Source organism: Ahaetulla prasina, chromosome 1, assembly GCF_028640845.1.
Source record: "Ahaetulla prasina isolate Xishuangbanna chromosome 1, ASM2864084v1, whole genome shotgun sequence".
Taxonomy (NCBI): Eukaryota; Metazoa; Chordata; class Lepidosauria; order Squamata; family Colubridae; genus Ahaetulla; species Ahaetulla prasina.
Genome location: NC_080539.1, coordinates 86998166 through 87018059, shown reverse-complemented (window position 1 = coordinate 87018059; position 19894 = coordinate 86998166). Strand labels below are relative to the sequence as shown.

At 41.1% G+C, this 19894-nt stretch overlaps 1 protein-coding gene across 5 annotated transcripts in view; it reads left to right on the top strand.

Moving 5' to 3' along the window:
* The window catches only part of SMOC2 (SPARC related modular calcium binding 2), a 163510-nt gene that overhangs the window by 27474 nt on the left and 116142 nt on the right, over window positions 1-19894 (top strand). The window lies entirely within an intron of this gene.

The window sequence follows — 19894 nt, the reverse complement described above, 5'->3', positions numbered from 1 at the left end:
GTTTACCTCTTTTCCTTCGTTTCTGTCATTTGGGTTTTTTTTAGTAATCCATGGCTCCGTGGGAATTGCCTCCTCCTGTGTTAGAATCTCCTCCGTGTTTGTAAAGACAGGCGGGGGTGAGATTAAAGAAAGCTGCTCCTTAAAGAAATGTTCCTTAATTTTTAGCAGATGGTCTCGTGAGTAGGAAATCTGGTCAGAACCTGCTGAAACCCACTCCTGAACCATTCATACCATCTACACCACACTTTGTAATATTCTGTATCCTTGAGTTCTTTTGTTAGTTTGTCCATCTCTGCGCATTCTAAATTTTTTTAAATTAAGTCTTCTTCTGTTGGTGGGTTCTCCTTCCAATTTTGCACATAGACTATGCTGTAGCATCACTTTCAGTAGAAAGCAAGAACATTTTCCTACATTTGAATAGGTAGATAGGATTAAAATTCCAGACATTCTTCTAACTAAGCTAAACCAGCTACAGGTACCGGAACAGACTTGTAAGTGGATCACAAGCTTCCTAACAAACAGGAAGCAGCAGGTGAAGCTAAGCAAGATCACATCAAATACCTGTACAATTAGCACAGGGGCCCCCCAAGGCTGTGTGCTCTCCCCACTTCTCTTCTCTCTGTATACCAATGACTGCATCTCCAATGATCCATTTGTTAAGCTACTGAAGTTCGCAGATGACACAACAGTGATTGGTCTCATTCGAGACAATGACGAATCCGCATATAGACGAGAGGTCGAACGACTAGCCTTGTGGTGCAACCAAAACAATCTGGAACTGAACACACTCAAAACCATAGAAATGGTGGTAGAAACCCTTCCATACTTCCACCTCTCACAATACTTGACAACACAGTATCAACAGTAGAAACCTTCAAATTTCTGGGTTCTATCATATCGCAAGATCTCAAATGGACAGCTAACATCAAAAACATCATTAAAAAAGGACAACAAAGAATGTTCTTTCTGCGCCAACTCAGTAAGCTCAAACTGCCCAAGGAGCTGCTGATCCAGTTCTACAGAGGAATTATTGAGTCTGTCATTTGCACCTCTATAACTGTCTGGTTCGGTTCTGCAACCCAACAAGAAAAACACAGACTTCAGAGGATAATTAGAACTGCAGAAAAAATAATTGCTACCAACCTGCCTTCCATTGAGGACCTGTATACTGCACGAATCAAGAAGAGGGCCGTGAAAATATTTGCAGATCCCTCGCATCCTGGACATAAACTGTTTCAACTCCTACCCTCAAAACGACGCTATAGAGCACTGCACAGCAGAACAACTAGACACAAGAACAGTTTTTTCCCGAAGGCCATCACTCTGCTAAACAAATAATTCCCTCAACACTGTCAGACTATTTACTGAATCTGCACTACTATTAATCGTTTCATAGTTCCCATCACCAATCTCTTTCCACTTATGACTGTATGACTATAACTTGTTGCTGGCAATCCTTATGATTTATATTGATATATTGATCATCAATTGTGTTGTAAATGTTGTACCTTGATGAACGTATCTTTTCTTTTATGTACACTGAGAGCATATGCACCAAGACAAATTCCTTGTGTGTCCAATCACACTTGGCCAATAAAATTCTATTCTATTCTATTCTATTCTATAGCTAAATACAAAGTGAAACCAGGCTTTAAATGGTTGCAGGGTTGAGGAAATCTTGCTTGGAATTCTTTATTCCACATATTTATTAAAAGCTCAGGATCACTGCCCCTTTTACCAAGTTATGTTCAACATTTATAATACAGAAGGGTTTGCTATGTGTATTTAATAGCAGCCTATCATATAAAATCATCAAACAAAGCATTTCAGGACATGATGGGTAAAACTCCTATTTAGTGTTGGACAGAGAACTGGGCCCATAAAGAATGGCGATTCTGATTTCACATATTCTACTTTTTGTTTTTTTGCAGGAACAGTCGTATTTTTTAAAAAGCTGCTCCTTGGTTCTACTTACCTCTAGTGATTTTTCCTGAACAGGGAAAACCTATACCGATAGGGAAAGACTAAAAGTCTTTGTTATACTCAGGAACAAAATGGAGGAACTACCTTCCTCAATAAAAGCTGTGATAAACTGACCATCTGCAGCCTCTACATCCTCCTCTCTTCAATAGTTTTGGATCGCTGATTTCACACCTCACATCAACTGTCATATACCTACAGTAATTAAAAAAAAAGGGGGTGGGGGGAGGATATGTGCTACAGATGGGAATAAGGAAATGGACCATTTGGTATGTTCCCAGGCTGCTATACTTCCCACCTGGTTATAATTGGTGATTCTCTTTTCAGATGTTTGCAATTTCTTGGAATTCATGCATTTTGTATAGGTTAGGAAAATCCAAAGGTTCTGTCTTCATGTTGCATATTTGCGGCACTGGATAATCCATTAGCATAGAAAATAGTTTATTGTTCTACAGGAATGGTACTTCCTCAGTATCAGTGGTTAAAATCTAGGAAATACACACTGCATTTATAACAGCTTGATTGGCAGTTCTAGCGTTTTTAAAAGCAGATTGGAAAATGTTTTGCAATGTTTAATATAAAATATTAACTTGGCAACGCTACTTTTGAAGAGGTGCCTTTCAAATCAAGTTGACTTTAATTTTATTTCTGATTCAACTCAGTAAAAAGCAATTCTACAGTATTTTCTTTTGCAAATTAATGGTTGGATTAAATATAGCTGCTCATAGAAAACTCCTGGAGTGTTACACAAAAGCTTTCCTTGACATAAGATTATTATGCTCATTTTTAATGATTTATTTAATATCAAAATTTTCAGATTAGAAGAAATTATTTTAACTCTTATATAGTTTGAATAATATTAGCCAAAATTCTTAATTAATGTCTGATAATCTCATTTGGGTTTACTTTAGTATCGACTTAAACCTTCAAAACCATGTAAGGCATTTTAATATGCAGATTTAAACCACTGTTATTTTGGAAATTAACAGCACATTTTTTTGTTTTTTGTTTTATTGGGTTTTTTTTCTTTCCCCCTTTTATTTTTGCCCATTCTTTGATTGTATTTCTAAAATCAATACATTATTACAATAAAAATATATCTTATACAATACAGAATAAATGCACAACACTATATTGATAAAACATCATAAAACTGAATAGTAATAACATTTTATTAATGCTATTAATGTAAATTAATGTTGATGAAAGTTTGATTACTTGTCTTACTGACTTCATGAAATTCCTCAGGAGATTAAGAACATGAAAATTAATGCCACAGAATTAGAATACCATGTTTTACAAAGTTCCAGTACATAAACTAAACTAAACCAAATTAAATTAAATTAAAGTTCTTTTGCCAAGAAGATATTTGGCTCTTCCTTTCCCGAAAGTTGTGGGTTATTTTGTCATCAAGAGTTTGTTTTGAGGTCAGTTTGCTTAATGATAAACTAAAGTTAAAAGCTCATATTAGTTCAGAATTGTATTTTATTAGTCATAGTGGTCAACCAGATGCCCCTAGAGTGTCTTCAAGTACGGGAGAAAAATATATCCTTCGTCCACTATTGTTCCTCTGCAGATAATTCTTGAGGGCTTCTTGTCCCCTTGTTATTATGTTAATTTTTAACCCTTCTCTTTCTTTCTAGAGGTCTGAAGGAATCACTTTTCAGGAGATTCCACATTTCCACTTTATCTAGTCCAGATGTCTTCCTATCTCCCCTCACCCTTGGGTTCCCACAACATACCTACATGAAATTAAGTAGAGAATTGCATATTCTGGAACCCACAGATCCTCTTCAAACCCACAGATTTAAGGAAATTGTGATCAACTGAGCCAATTCCACATTTTGACCTCTCTTTCCTATATATGGTGTGCTTCTTGTGTCATGAAGGATTTGCTTTTATGTAATTTCATTATCTTTCTGAAGATGACCTCCTTCATTTTTCCCACCTTGGAGAATGCATCTCCTTTTATACCCTTTGCTCAGTCTATTCCCAACTATCACAATTACGTTCTCATATCAGGCTACAGTTTTGAATTGCGACATGGCATACTATTTTGCTAAAGCTAAAAAATGATCAGAAATGAATGTCTATGGAGATTCTCAATCATCCAAGTCATAGTTGTTCCAAAGGTGCTTTTTCCCAAAAAAAACCTTTGAGTTTTTTTCTTTGAAAATATTTCACTTCTCATCCAAGATGTGTCTTTGATTCTGACTTGTGATTCTCCACCCCTTAATTAGAACTGAAGAAGCTTCTTGGATAAGAAGTGAAACATTTTCAAAGAAAAAAAAACCCCAAGAAAGTCCAGTTGCCTTTTAGATAAAGCACCTGTGTATCAGAAGTGAGTGGTAGCAATAAAAGAGAATATTTGTTGCTCAGGGTTGAAATGATGGTCTCTGAACTTGCTTTTTTTCCCTTGCAAATGTTTCATTACTCTAACTAGGTAATGACATCACTGCTAGTAAGGAGTGTTGTTTGCTGTCAATTTATATTCTACTTTCTTGCCTATTTGTGTGGGTGGGGGCAGTCTTAGAGAGTCTTTGGTTGGGCTGTTAACTGATGGCTCTTTGGCAGTTTCTTGATTGGGGTATTGCTTACTTGATTGTAGCCTATGACTATCATTAAGTGTTGTACCTTAGAATTCTTGATGAACGTTTCTTTTCTTTTATGTACACTGAGAGCCTATGCACCAAGACAAATTCCTTGTGTGTCCAATCACACTTGGCCAATAAAAAATTCTATTCTATTCTATAAATTCTATTGTTGGACTAAAGTTGACTTTCGAGTTAATCTATGCTGATCTTAGTGCTGATTACTGGTGGAGAGGTGCTGGAGTCTTCTCTTTTGGGCTGGTTGATTGTCTCTTTTGCATAATCTATAGATGTTGTTAATGTCTATATGTCAATTGATGGCTGGTTTGTCAAAGTGCCAGGCTTCTAGAAATTCCCTGGCATTTTTGGACATGGTCTAAGACTGTCACATTTTCCCAACTGAAACTATGGTTAAATCGGTCTATATGTTGTGAAATTAAAGAATTTTTGTCACATCTTCTGACTGCCAGTTGGTGTTCATGGATGTGTTCTGCCGGTCTTCTGCCTGTTTGCCCTATATAGTGATTGTTGCAGTTCTTATGTTGTGTGTTGTAGATGACTCCTGTTTTTTTTCTTCTGAGGTTGCTGGATCTTTTGGTTTGCTTAAGGTATTTTGAAGGGTTTTAGTTGGCTTGTGTGCTACACTGATTCCATGTGGTTGTAGTCAGTGGTGGGACTTGAATAACTTAACAACTGGTTCTCTGGCTGGGTATGCGTGGCCAGTTGGTCATGTGACTGAGTGGGTGATGTCACTCATCACACTCATCACACTCATCCCTAACCCTCCTAACCACTCGCCTCAAAGGCAGAGATAGGATTCAGCCAGTTGGGGATAATCGCATCAGTGGCTGGCCCTGCCCCCACCCATTTTTTGGCCATTTTCAGGCCATTTTTCAGGCTGTTTTCAGGGTGTTTTTGGCCCAAAAAATGAGTGGTGTGGGGCCAGCCAGTGGTGGGATTTGCTGGTTTGCCAAACTACGCAGAATCTTAACTATCAGTTTGCCTGAACTGGTGTGAACCGGCGGCAGCCCACCTCTGGTTGTAGTACTCTATATGTGGGTTTCTGAGATACTCTTGATGTATGGCAATGCCATTCTTTTTTAGGGGAAAGAATGGCATTGCCATACATCAGGGGTTTTAGAGGTTGTGTTGGTTGTGCTGTATTGGGTTGAATGGTCAGGGACTTGTTGATAAAGTTGTGTGGGTATCCATTTTGTTGGACTGTGTTGTATAGATGTTCCATTTTCTTTTTCTGAGTTACTGCCATCATTTAAATAAAGTCCTTACACAGCTTCTCTTGTGGGAGGTTGGGTTATTGCTTTGGTAGTGGAGCACCTGGTTAATATGGGTGGTAGTCATGGGTGGCAGTGGGTAAGCATTCATTAGCCAGAGGTGGGGGGGGAGGGCTACAATTAAGCTTGCAGTGTCAAGACATGTGCTTTTCATTCTTTATTGCTCTCACTGTAACATACATATTTCATTAGTGCTTTTATCTTAGATGTGACTTCTAGGAAAGCGAGGAGGTGCAGTATTTGCAATATCTATACTTATTAGTTGGCACCTCTCAAAGGCTGAGTTTGGTGACTAAATAGTGCAGGCCATTGAACTATTACCAGATGGCAGAGATTTCTAGAGATTGGCAATTAAGAAACAGGATACCTTAAGGAAATATTTTTAAACTACTCCTCAGCAATTGGAACATGGTGTTCTTAATTAATTGTGAGACACCTGACCTTGCTTTTGGTCCTCCGCTATGATTACCTTGCATTTATTTTACTATAGAGTGTAACAGTTTCACTTCCATGTTTTTGTATGCATGCCAACTTTCAGATGTATAGCTCACAAAATGCAAAGAACCTTGCGAATCTTTACAGAAAAATACATTGACTGTGATGTCATTGATTAGTTGTTCAAAATGTGGGCATCCCTAGTGTATCGCTTAATGTTACTTTTTTATTTTTTATTTTATAATTAAATTTTTATACCGCCCTTCTCCCGAAGGACTCAGGGCGGTGTACAGCCATATTTAAAACACAAAAATACACAATATAAATCACAAATTTAAAATGCATTTAAAACGAAATATTTAACAGGCCTAATTAACTAAAACGGTCATAGACCGATATAAAACCCTTAAAATTTAAAATTATAAATAAATTAATACATTAATAAATAAATTAAATTAAAAACACTTAGGCTACATATGTTACATATGAATATGTTACATATGAAGAAGGCCATTATGGATTATTTAACATATTGTGGTTAAAGAAATAATGATAGGATGATAAATATCCTAGCCTCTGGTGATTGCATTTGAATTCTGAAATCAGCCTGTGTCAGAAGCAAATGCTTTTTTAAAAAAATTTTTATTTACATTTATATCCCACCCTTCTCCAAAGACTCAGGGCGGCTTACAGTGTGTAAGGCAATAGTCTCATTCTATTTGTATATTTACAAAGTCAACTTATTGCCCCCCCAACAATCTGGGTCCTCATTTTACCTACCTTATAAAGGATGGAAGGCTGAGTCAACCTTGGGCCTGGTGGGACTAGAACCTGCAGTAATTGCAGGCAGCTGTGTTTTAATAACAAGCTATCTTACAGCCTGAGCCACCACAGCCCTTTAACATCATGACTACACAGAATTTGGGGCATTTTCTTTAAAAAAAAATAGTTTGCAGAGTGTTCCCTTAACCTAGATTACATTCTCTGGTTTGCTGAGGTAGATCACTGAAAAATGATCCTTGCTAAGCTTCTCACTTACTGGTAATTGTAAATTGACTTTACTGTGCAGATTCTAATGTGGGTGATATTTATTGTGTTTTGAGCAGTACAAACATCAGGACATAAAAATGAACTCCTGTCTTTATCTTCAGGTTTGTTTCCTTTTATCTTTGCCATTTTAACTTTGGTAGTTAAAGGTCATTCCGTCAGCCACAAGTCATGTTCCACCCCCTTGGGAAAGATTTGCCAATGCCTCAAGTCTAGGCATGACATTATTACCTGATTGTGCTATTATAATACTCATCGGGAAATATTTGGGTTGATAGAAATTCACCGGACGTGCCCAGCCTGTCATAATTTGTATATTTGAAACACATCTTATATTTTCCTTATTTACGATGATACTTTTATTGTATATAATACTGAATATAACCTGACAGCCAAACAACACTCCTTACTAGCACTTTCATTACCTAGTTTGGGTAATGAAACATTTGCAAGAAAACAAACAAGCTCAGAGAGAACCAAGGACCCCTCGTTTCAACTCTGAGCTATAAATATTGTCCTTTATGGATACTTTTATATCCACTATATACTTTTGCATAGCCCCATTGAAACATTTAGTGAAGAAATATAAAACTCATCAAATATGACGGATTTTCCTGCAGTCAGGCCCAAGATCCCATTCTACCACCAGCAGTGTCACTTCTTTTCAATTACCAAGCACTTTCAAATAAAACACTGGCCTGAATATGACAGGCAGTCATATTCTGGTTGACAGCTATTTTAGCATAAACTGGGTGTAGCCATCAGTGGTGGGTTTCAAAATTTTTTTACTACCCGTTCTGTGGGTGTGGCTTTGTCCGTGTGGCATGGCTTGGTGGGCATGGGAGGAGAAGGATACTGTAAAATCTCCATTCCCACCCCACTCCAGGGGAAGGATACTGCAAAATCCCATTTCCTCCTGATCAGCTGGGAATTGGGAGACAGAGAATAGATGGGGGTGGAGCCAGTCAGAATTTTTACTACCGGTTCTCCGAACTACTCAAAATTTCTGCTACCGGTTCTTTAGGTCAGAACCTGCTGAAACCCACCTCTGGTTGCCATGTGTCCTTTCTTTGCACTCACAGACAAATTTCACTGTCTATATGGCAACAGAATGAACTAAGGGATTATTTTACAGGTATGTGACATGCAAAGAATGGATTTATCCACTTTTCTTTCAGTTACCTAGGGGAGAGATAATTCTGAATTACAGCACTGTGACAGCATTTGACCATTGCTGAACTTAAAAAAAAAAACTAAGCAGAGCAGTTCAATTACTATGGGAAAGCAGGAAATGCCAGGCCTTCTGGAAGAAGACAATGGCATTGGTATAAAACTTTACTTATTAAAGTAAGAAAAACAATAGAAACATGACCATGTAGTTATCCAGAATGGAGCCTGACTTTTGGGAGAGTTTATTTTAACTTTCTGTAACTTGCAGATGGAGAATGAACGGGGGTTTTTTTATTTATTTTTTTTATTTACATTTATATCCCGCCCTTCTCCGAAGACTCAGGGTGGCTTACAGTGTGTAAGGCAATAGTCTCATTCTATTTGTATATTTACAAAGTCAACTTATTGCCCCACCAACAATCTGGGTCCTCATTTTACCTACCTTATAAAGGATGGAAGGCTGAGTCAACCTTGGGCCTGGTGGGACTCGAGCCTGCAGTAATTGCAGGCAGCTGTGTTTTAATAACAGGCTATCTTACAGCCTGAGCCACCACGGCCTTATGAGGTTGAAATCCTCATTCAAACATACATACAATAAATTAGCACAATAAACATATATTTGGAAATAATGAGAGCTAATTAGTTTGGGTAAACTGAAGTTCTTAAGATAAAAAGTGCATTTTTCTTACATTATTTTATTTATTTATTTATTTATTATTCATATTTATATACCGCCCTATCTCCCAAAGGACTCAGGGCGGTTTACAGGCATTTAAAACGAAATATTTAACAGGCCTAATTAACTAAAACGGTCATAGACCGATATAAAACCCTTAATAATTAAAATTATAAATAAATTAATACATTAATAAATAAATTAAATTAAAAACACTTAGGCTACATATGTTACATATGAATATGTTACATATGAAGAAGGCCATTATGGATTATTTAACATATTGTGGTTAAAGAAATAATGATAGGATGATAAATATCCTAGCCTCTGGTGATTGCATTTGAATTCTGAAATCAGCCTGTGTCAGAAGCAAATGCTTTTTTAAAAAAATTTTTATTTACATTTATATCCCGCCTTCTCCGAAGACTCAGGGTGGCTTACAGTGTGTAAGGCAATAGTCTCATTCTATTTGTATATTTACAAAGTCAACTTATTGCCCCCCCAACAATCTGGGTCCTCATTTTACCTACCTTATAAAGGATGGAAGGCTGAGTCAACCTTGGGCCTGGTGGGACTAGAACCTGCAGTAATTGCAGGCAGCTGTGTTTTAATAACAAGCTATCTTACAGCCTGAGCCACCACAGCCCTTTAACATCATGACTACACAGAATTTGGGGCATTTTCTTTAAAAAAAAATAGTTTGCAGAGTGTTCCCTTAACCTAGATTACATTCTCTGGTTTGCTGAGGTAGATCACTGAAAAATGATCCTTGCTAAGCTTCTCACTTACTGGTAATTGTAAATTGACTTTACTGTGCAGATTCTAATGTGGGTGATATTTATTGTGTTTTGAGCAGTACAAACATCAGGACATAAAAATGAACTCCTGTCTTTATCTTCAGGTTTGTTTCCTTTTATCTTTGCCATTTTAACTTTGGTAGTTAAAGGTCATTCCGTCAGCCACAAGTCATGTTCCACCCCCTTGGGAAAGATTTGCCAATGCCTCAAGTCTAGGCATGACATTATTACCTGATTGTGCTATTATAATACTCATCGGGAAATATTTGGGTTGATAGAAATTCACCGGACGTGCCCAGCCTGTCATAATTTGTATATTTGAAACACATCTTATATTTTCCTTATTTACGATGATACTTTTATTGTATATAATACTGAATATAACCTGACAGCCAAACAACACTCCTTACTAGCACTTTCATTACCTAGTTTGGGTAATGAAACATTTGCAAGAAAACAAACAAGCTCAGAGAGAACCAAGGACCCCTCGTTTCAACTCTGAGCTATAAATATTGTCCTTTATGGATACTTTTATATCCACTATATACTTTTGCATAGCCCCATTGAAACATTTAGTGAAGAAATATAAAACTCATCAAATATGACGGATTTTCCTGCAGTCAGGCCCAAGATCCCATTCTACCACCAGCAGTGTCACTTCTTTTCAATTACCAAGCACTTTCAAATAAAAACACTGGCCTGAATATGACAGGCAGTCATATTCTGGTTGACAGCTATTTTAGCATAAACTGGGTGTAGCCATCAGTGGTGGGTTTCAAAATTTTTTTACTACCCGTTCTGTGGGTGTGGCTTTGTCCGTGTGGCATGGCTTGGTGGGCATGGGAGGAGAAGGATACTGTAAAATCTCCATTCCCACCACACTCCAGGGGAAGGTTACTGCAAAAATCCCCATTTCCTCCTGATCAGCTGAGACTTGGGAGGCAGAGAATAGATGGGGGTGGAGCCAGTCAGAATTTTTACTACCGGTTCTCCGAACTACTCAAAATTTCTGCTACCGGTTCTTTAGGTCAGAACCTGCTGAAACCCACCTCTGGTTGCCATGTGTCCTTTCTTTGCACTCACAGACAAATTTCACTGTCTATATGGCAACAGAATGAACTAAGGGATTATTTTACAGGTATGTGACATGCAAAGAATGGATTTATCCACTTTTCTTTCAGTTACCTAGGGGAGAGATAATTCTGAATTACAGCACTGTGACAGCATTTGACCATTGCTGAACTTAAAAAAAAAAACTAAGCAGAGCAGTTCAATTACTATGGGAAAGCAGGAAATGCCAGGCCTTCTGGAAGAAGACAATGGCATTGGTATAAAACTTTACTTATTAAAGTAAGAAAACAATAGAAACATGACCATGTAGTTATCCAGAATGGAGCCTGACTTTGGGAGAGTTTATTTTAACTTTCTGTAACTTGCAGATGGAGAATGAACGGGGGTTTTTTTATTTATTTTTTTTATTTACATTTATATCCCGCCCTTCTCCGAAGACTCAGGGTGGCTTACAGTGTGTAAGGCAATAGTCTCATTCTATTTGTATATTTACAAAGTCAACTTATTGCCCCACCAACAATCTGGGTCCTCATTTTACCTACCTTATAAAGGATGGAAGGCTGAGTCAACCTTGGGCCTGGTGGGACTCGAGCCTGCAGTAATTGCAGGCAGCTGTGTTTTAATAACAGGCTATCTTACAGCCTGAGCCACCACGGCCTTATGAGGTTGAAATCCTCATTCAAACATACATACAATAAATTAGCACAATAAACATATATTTGGAAATAATGAGAGCTAATTAGTTTGGGTAAACTGAAGTTCTTAAGATAAAAAGTGCATTTTTCTTACATTATTTTATTTATTTATTTATTTATTATTCATATTTATATACCGCCCTATCTCCCAAAGGACTCAGGGCGGTTTACAGGCATTTAAAAAACAGATAAATACAGTCTAAAAACAATTAAAAAGCTTATTCTAAAAGCCTAATAATTAAAAATATAAGAATAAAACCCAATTAAAACCCGTAAATTAAAATCTAGCTCAGTCCTGCGCAATTAAATAAGTATGTTTTAAGCTCGCGGCGGAAGGTCTGAAGGTCCGGAAGCTGACGAAGTCCTGGGGGCAGTTCGTTCCAGAGGGTGGGAGCCCCCACAGAGAAGGCCCTTCCCCTGGGCGTCGCCAGACGACATTGCCTCGCTGACGGCACCCTGAGGAGTCCCTCTCTATGAGAGCACACGGGTTGGTGAGAGGTATTCGGTAGCAGTAGGCGGTCCCATAGATAACCCGGCCCTATGCCATGGAGCGCTTTATTTGATCATTTATTTATTTATTTATTTATTTATTTATTTATTTATTTGATCATATTTATATACCGCCCTATCTCCCGAAGGACTCAGGGCGGTTTACAGGCACTTAAAAACACATAAATACAATATAAAAGCAATTAAAAAACTTATTCTAAAAGCCTGATAATTAAAAAATATAGACATAAAACCCAATTTAAAACCCATAAATTTAAAATCTAACTCAGTCCTGCGCAATTAAATAAGTATGTTTTAAGCCCGCGGCGGAAGGTCCGAAGGTCCGAAAGCTGGCGAAGTCTGGGGGGTAGTTCGTTCCAGAGGGTGGGAGCCCCCACAGAGAAGGCCCTTCCCCTGGGCGTCGCCAGACGACATTGCCTCGCTGATGGCACCCTGAGGAGTCCCTCTCTATGAGAGCGCACGGGTCGGTGAGAGGTATTCGGTAGCAGTAGGCGGTCCCGTAAATAACCCGGCCCTATGCCATGGAGCGATTTAAAGGTGGTCACCAAAACCTTGAAGCGCACCCGGAAGGCCACAGGTAGCCAGTGCAGTCTGCGCAGGATAGGTGTTATGCGGGAGCCACGGGGGGCTCCATCTATCACCAAGATAGATTAAAGGTGGTCACCAAAACCTTGAAACATACACACACATACACACTGCAATCATTTCAATTTCAGAAGGTAAATGAAGTTTGTTTATTATACCTATTTCCCTAGCATATAGATTAGTGCTTTAATAAATCTCAGAATTTTTTTAAAAATATGACTACAGGTAGTCCTCCACTTATGGCCACAATTGAGCTTAAAATTTCTGTTGCTAAGTGAGACATTTGTTAAGTGAGTTTTGCCCCATTTGAGGACCTTTTTTGCCACAGTTGTTAAGTGAATCACAGCACTTGTTAAGTTAGTAACACAGTTGTTAAGTGAATCTGGCTTCCCCGTTGACTTTGCTTATAAGAAAGTTACGAAAGGTGATCCCGGGGACACTGTAACCGTCATAAATATGAGTCAGTTGCCAAGCGCCTAAGTTTTGAACACCTGACCATGGGGACGCTGCAAGGACCATAAGGGTGAAAAATGGTCATGTCACTTTTTTCAGTGCCCTTGTAACTTTGAACAAACTGTTGTACGTCAAGGACTACCTCTATTATTTATTTATTTATTTATTTTATTTATTTTTTCGCATTTTTATACCGCCCTATCTCCCTAGGGACTCAGGGCGGTTCACAGCCAGATAAAATATACATATAAATACAAAATAAAACATTCATTAAAAAACTTATCACATAAGGCCGAATAATTAAAAATAGCAATACAAATAATAAAACCCCATTAAAACCAAATTCAAAATTTAAAATTCTAGTCCAGTCCTGCGCAGATAAATAGATGTGTCTTAAGCTCGCGGAGAAAGGTTCGAAGGTCAGGAAGTTGGCGGAGTCCTGGGGGAAGTTCGTTCCAGAGGGTGGGAGCCCCCACAGAGAAGGCCCTTCCCCTGGGTGTCGCCAGCCGGCACTGCCTGGCCGACGGCACCCTGAGGAGTCCCTCTCTGTGAGAGCGCACGGGTCGGTGAGAGGCATTCGGTAGCAGCAGACAGTCCCGTAAGTAACCCGGCCCTATGCCATGGAGCGCTTTGAAGATAGTTACCAAAACCTTGAAGCGCACCCGGAAGGCCACAGGTAGCCAGTGCAGTCTGCACAGGAGAGGTATAACATGGGAGCCACGAGGGGCTCCCGCTATTACCCGCGCAGCCACATTCTGAACTAACTGGAGCCTCCGGGTGCTCCTCAAGGGGAGCCCCATGTAGAGAGCATTGCAGTAATCCAGATGAGACGTCACGAGAGTGTGAGTGACCATGCATAGGGCATCCCGGTCTAGAAAGGGGCGCAACTGGCGAACCAGGCGAACCTGGTAAAAAGCTCTCCTGGAGACGGCCGTCAAATGATCTTCAAAGGACAGCCGTCCATCCAGGAGGACGCCCAAGTTGCGCACCCTCTCCATTGGGGCCAATGACTCGCCCCCAACAGTCAGCCGCGGCTGCAGCTGACTGTACCGGGATGCCAGCATCCACAGCCACTCTGTCTTGGAGGGATTGAGCTTGAGCCTGTTTCTCCCCATCCAGACCCGTACGGCCTCCAGGCACCGGGACAGCACTTTGATAGCTTCGTTGGGGTGGCCCGGTGTGGAGAAGTACAGCTAAGTGTCATCAGCGTACAGCTGGTACCTCACACCGAAGCCACTGATGATCTCACCCAGCAGCTTCATATAGATGTTGAACAGAAGGGGCGAGAGAATCGACCCCTGCGGCACCCCACAAGTGAGGCGCCTCGGGGCTGACCTCTGCCCCCTGTCAACACCGTCTGCGACTGATCGGAGAGATAGGAGGAGAACCACCGATGAACGGTGCCTCCCACCCCCAATCCCACCAACCGGTGCAGCAGGATACCATGGTCGATGGTATAACAACATATTTTATCATGCATTCTTTAACTTGTCCTTCTGCAGGTTCAAATATCAGTAAAGGTTTATGCATTTTAGCAACTACATGTTCACCATTGGTAAACGATCTCATTTCAAAATCTGTTTTAGAATATCCATGACCACAAATTCTTCTATCTACTTTAAATCTTTCTGATAACTCTGTATCAATACAGGGAGTTCTTGACTTGCAACTATTCATTTAGTGACTGTTCAAAGTTACAAAGGCTTTGAAAAAAAAAGACTTATGACTGATTTTTCACTACTACAAGCATTGCCTCATCCCCATGGTCACATGATCAAAAATGTATTTATTGCACCTATGTCCCAGGGTCACGTGATCACCGTTTCCCAGCTGGTTTCTCACAAAGTCAACAGGAAAACCAGATTTTTTTTAATTTTTTTTAAATTTGAATTTATATCCCGCCCTTCTCCGAAGACTCAGGGCGGCTTACACTGTGTTAAGCAATAGTCTTCATCCATTTGTATATTATATACAAAGTCAACTTTTATTGCCCCCAACAATCTGGGTCCTCATTTTACCTACCTTATAAAGGATGGATTTGCTTAATGACCGTATGATTCACTTAACAACTACAGTGCGTTTTTTTAAAAACAACTATGGCATAAAAGGTCATAAAATGGAGCAAAACTCACTGAACAATTGCCTTACTTAGCAATGGAAATTTGGGACTCCATTGTCGTAAATCAAGGGCCACCTGTATATCGTTAATAACTGTGACTCTCTGCCATCAGTTGTTCTCTTGATTTAAACCAAGCTGATTAATGATGTTTGGGGTACCAACCAGGTCAGAGAAATGCTCCATAGCAGGGTCTCCAACCTTGGCAACTTTAAGACTTGTGGACTTCAACTCCCAGAATTCCTCAGCCAACTTTGCTGGCTGAGGGATTCTGGGAGTTGAAGTCCACAAGTCTTAAAAGTTGCCAAGGTTGGAGACCCCTGCTCCATAGGATGTGCAGCTATCCAGTCCTGGTGATGTTGTCACCCCTGATAAGGCAAACAGATCTCAGCTAATGTGGATGTGTAGCCAAGAGTTCTGTTTCTGATGACACTTCTTCTTCAGTTCCATTTCAACTGAACAGAAGTAATAATCCAATCCAGGTACATTTATCAATGCTTGCATCAACTAGTCCCATGATTAATTGCTATCCCTGCTCATCATGAAGTGCCAACAGTTATTCCCTTACCTCTGTGGCATTCACATTCATATCATGGATCCCTGCTGGGAAAACATTGTACAGTAATGCCCCCAGGCTATCTTGAAGGCTGTGCTATCAGGATTCCAGGTTGCATGTAAGCATTTAAACATACAGCTGTACACCTGAAGGCTCCCTTCCTGCAAAAGATCCTGTCAGCCTCCGCTCTAATCTTCGTATACTTTTGAATAGTTTATAGCAGTAGATAGAATGTGAAATGTTTATGCTGTATTATCTAACAATTATAGGAATCAGATCTATCATATCACTGTACAGGGTAGGGGAAGGGAGCCTATTATGAGTGTCGGCTGACATAAGCTTGTGGGGGGGGGATTAACGGCTGAGGATGAATAACGCGGGTTTTTCCTAACTGAAACTGCATTCCTCGAATGACTGACAACTAGAGACCTGTGGAAGAAGATTACCACGAGGGGCTGAGAAGGAGTTGGCATTGGACCAGACCAGCCTGACCTCCTGAAGGAGGAGGGACAATTGGGGGGGATATGATGTGTTAGCCTTATTCTGTTTCAGATCCAACTTTATACGCTGCCATCATGACTGTAGCTAGTAAAAGTACTTGTCTTTAATTCAAATGAAGTCAAGGTGTTTTCTTTCTTAGCTATAATCAGAGGTAGCCTGACATTAAGTTGGATCTCACAGCATGTCTTCTAACCAGGATTGCAACCGCAATACCGAGGGAGGAGAGTTTAAAAATGTGAGGGAGAGCCAGTCGCTGGCTGAATCGGGAGGCGCCCGGAGGAATTCCTGCTGCCACTTTTAACCCTGAGCTGGAAGATTGCAGAGATCGGTGGATGGAACAACTACAGCTGGAAGATAAAAGTTGGAAACCAGACCCAGAAGAGCTTCCCTCTGGAGTGACAAAAGGAAGAAAAGGAGAAGTTTAGGCTTTCGGCTTGGCAGGGAGAGCAAGAGATAAAGGACAAGCTCCAGTTAGAGGAAGCCTTGCGTCTTTTCCGTGAAGTGAAAGTAAGGCAAGCAGCCCGACAAAGGTATGGAACCCCGACCCGGGCCTCCTGGGGGGAGGGAGAAGAGGAGGAAGATGACACAAGGGGCCAGCTGGAGGATTCCCTGGGCAGAGAGATTTCAAGAGCCAGAGCCACGAACCCTCTCCCCAGAGGAAGCTGAATTGGATGTGGGTCGCGCGCCACCTGCTGACCAAGCAAGGCTGCGCAGGGGAAGGAAAAAGCCAAAAATTCCCCCCATATTAGAAAAATTTGATGGAGATGCGAAGGAGCTGGAATTGTTCCTGGCGATAGTGAATGACCACATGTTAGACTGGGAGATTATTGGTCACAGGCAGCACAAGTTAGAGCTGTGACCCACAATTTGACCGGAAGAGCAGCTGCATGGTTTGTGTCGCTGTATAAAAACCACTCCCCCCTACTGCAAAATTACGAGCATTTTATTACGGCACTAAGGAGGAGGTTTGAGGACCCCCTGGCGGAGCAGAAGGCCAAAGGTCGAATGAAAACCATCAGGCAAGGGAGGAGACCGGTGGCTGATTATACCCAGGAATTCAGTGATCTAGTCCCCTTGATGAGAGGGTGGTCGGAGGTGATCCTGGTCGACTTTTACAAAGAGGGCCTGAATGGAGATCTCTATGGACTGTGCCGGGCACGGCGTCTCCAACTACATTGTATGGCTGGTATACCCTGGCAGCAGAGATGGAAATTGAACTAGCGAAGGACCGTAGCAGAAGGCAGCGCACTGGAAGACCGTACCCGGCCCATTCTCCTGGGTGGCCCTCAAGGGACACGCCTAGACCAGAGGAGGAGACAACGATCGACTCGTGCTACAGATGTGGAAAAGAGGGCCATCGGGCAGCCGACTGTCGAGTGAAGTTGGTTCCAAGCACGACCCCTGGTGGTGGGAAGGAAGCAGTGAAACCAACTGCTAAGGCGCGAAAACCGGCCAAAGTGGAGGACGGCATTGCCAAGAAGGGCACGCCCATCCAGGAGGACATGAGCGTCGACCGACACTGATGACAGCAAAACCACATCGAGTCCGGCGAAGACTTTCTGGTGAGTTGGGCACGGGCCCTTGGACATTCCAGTTAACCTGCATGTCCCCTCCTCGGGCAACAAGGGGGAAATGTTAGCATTATTAGATTCGGGATGTACTAGATGCATGATCAGTCCCGAACTAGTAGAAAAAATGGAACTAAGGTTGAGAACCCTAAGCAGGCCCATAGCATTTGCCCAGTTGGATGGCAGTGTGGCAGGGGGAGGACCCGCCCATTTCGTGACAGAACCCATAGAAATGGAAATTGGAGACCATCGCGAGATTTTAAACTTCATAGTAGCCCCTGGAATGGACCAACCTTTGGTACTAGGACTGTCATGGTTGCGGAAATGGAACCCCCATATTAACTGGAGAACGGGAGTCTTACGGTTCCGCTCAAGAGCGTTAAAAGGAGGAAAAGGGGGATCCAAGAAGAGTCAGACTATGGCCATGCTCCAAGATAAGTGGGGGGCAATGGTTGAACGGATAGATGGGGAGGAAAGGATACCTAAGGAGTACTGGGACCTGCGGGAAGTCTTTAGTGAGAAAGCATCAGACGTTCTACCTCCCCATAGGCCTATTGATTGTGCCATCGACATCCTACCGGGGGTAAAACTTCCAAAACCAAAAGCTTACCCCATGACCCAGAAGGAATTGGGAGAGCTGCGAAAGTTCATAGACAAAAACCTAGAGCGGGGCTTTATCCAACCAGCTAGGCCTCGCGTGGCCGCACCTGTGATGTTCCGGGAAAAGAAAGACGGCTCATTTCGTCTGATAGTTGACTATAGAAATTTAAACGCAGTGTGCGCCGAAAACATATACCCCATGCCGCTCATGAAAGATATGTTAGCACACTTAGCGAAGGGGAAGTTCTTCACCAAATTGGACCTGCGAGAAGCTTACTACAGAGTCCGTATAAAGGAAGGGGATGAATGGAAAACCGCTTTCAACTGTCCACTAGGGTGTTTCCAGTTTCGAGTACTGCCTTTTGGTCTACAGGGGGCGCCTGCAGTCTTTATGCAACTGATAAATGAAATACTCCATCAGCATTTGTTCAAAGGGGTTCTTGTCTACCTTGACGACATACTCATCTATACAGAAACTATGGAAGAACATATTAAACTAGTAAGAGCAGTTCTCAAAAAGTTATTATCTGCTGAACTGTATTGCAAGCTATCCAAATGTGATTTCCATCAAACTAAAATAGACTACTTAGGGTATCGCATTTCAGCGGATGGATTGGAAATGGATCCAGAAAAGGTGAAAGCTGTTTTGGAATGGGCCCCCCCACGCACCCGCAAACAGCTGCAAAGTTTTTTAGGATTCGCAAATTTCTACCGTCAATTCATCCCCTCCTTTGCTCAAATTGCTTTGCCAATCACCAACCTCCTAAAAACTAAAGGAGACACTAAACCCAAACCATCACTGCCCCTCGAATGGACAATGGAATGTCAAGCAGCATTTGAAAAATTGAAACGACTCTTTGCTGCCGAACCAATTTTGAAACACCCCGACATGAATGTTCCTTTTGTAATACAAGCAGATGCCAGTGATGTAGCAGTCGGAGCCGTTTTGCTCCAAAACAATCCTGATGGTAAACTACAACCCTGTGCTTTCACTTCGAAAATTGACTGAAACTGAAAGACGATGGGCTATTTGGGAAAAGGAAGCATTTGCAGTTCATTGGGCCCTACGAACATGGAGACATTTCTTAGAAGGTTCAAATCATCCGTTTGAAGTTTGGACTGACCACAAAAATCTAGAGGCCCTAAAAACTCCTAGAAAACTTTCACCTAAACAAGCCCGCTGGGCTCAATATTTTAACCGTTTAATTTCACCTTACATTACATTCCGGGAGGAAAAACTTTAGCAGATGC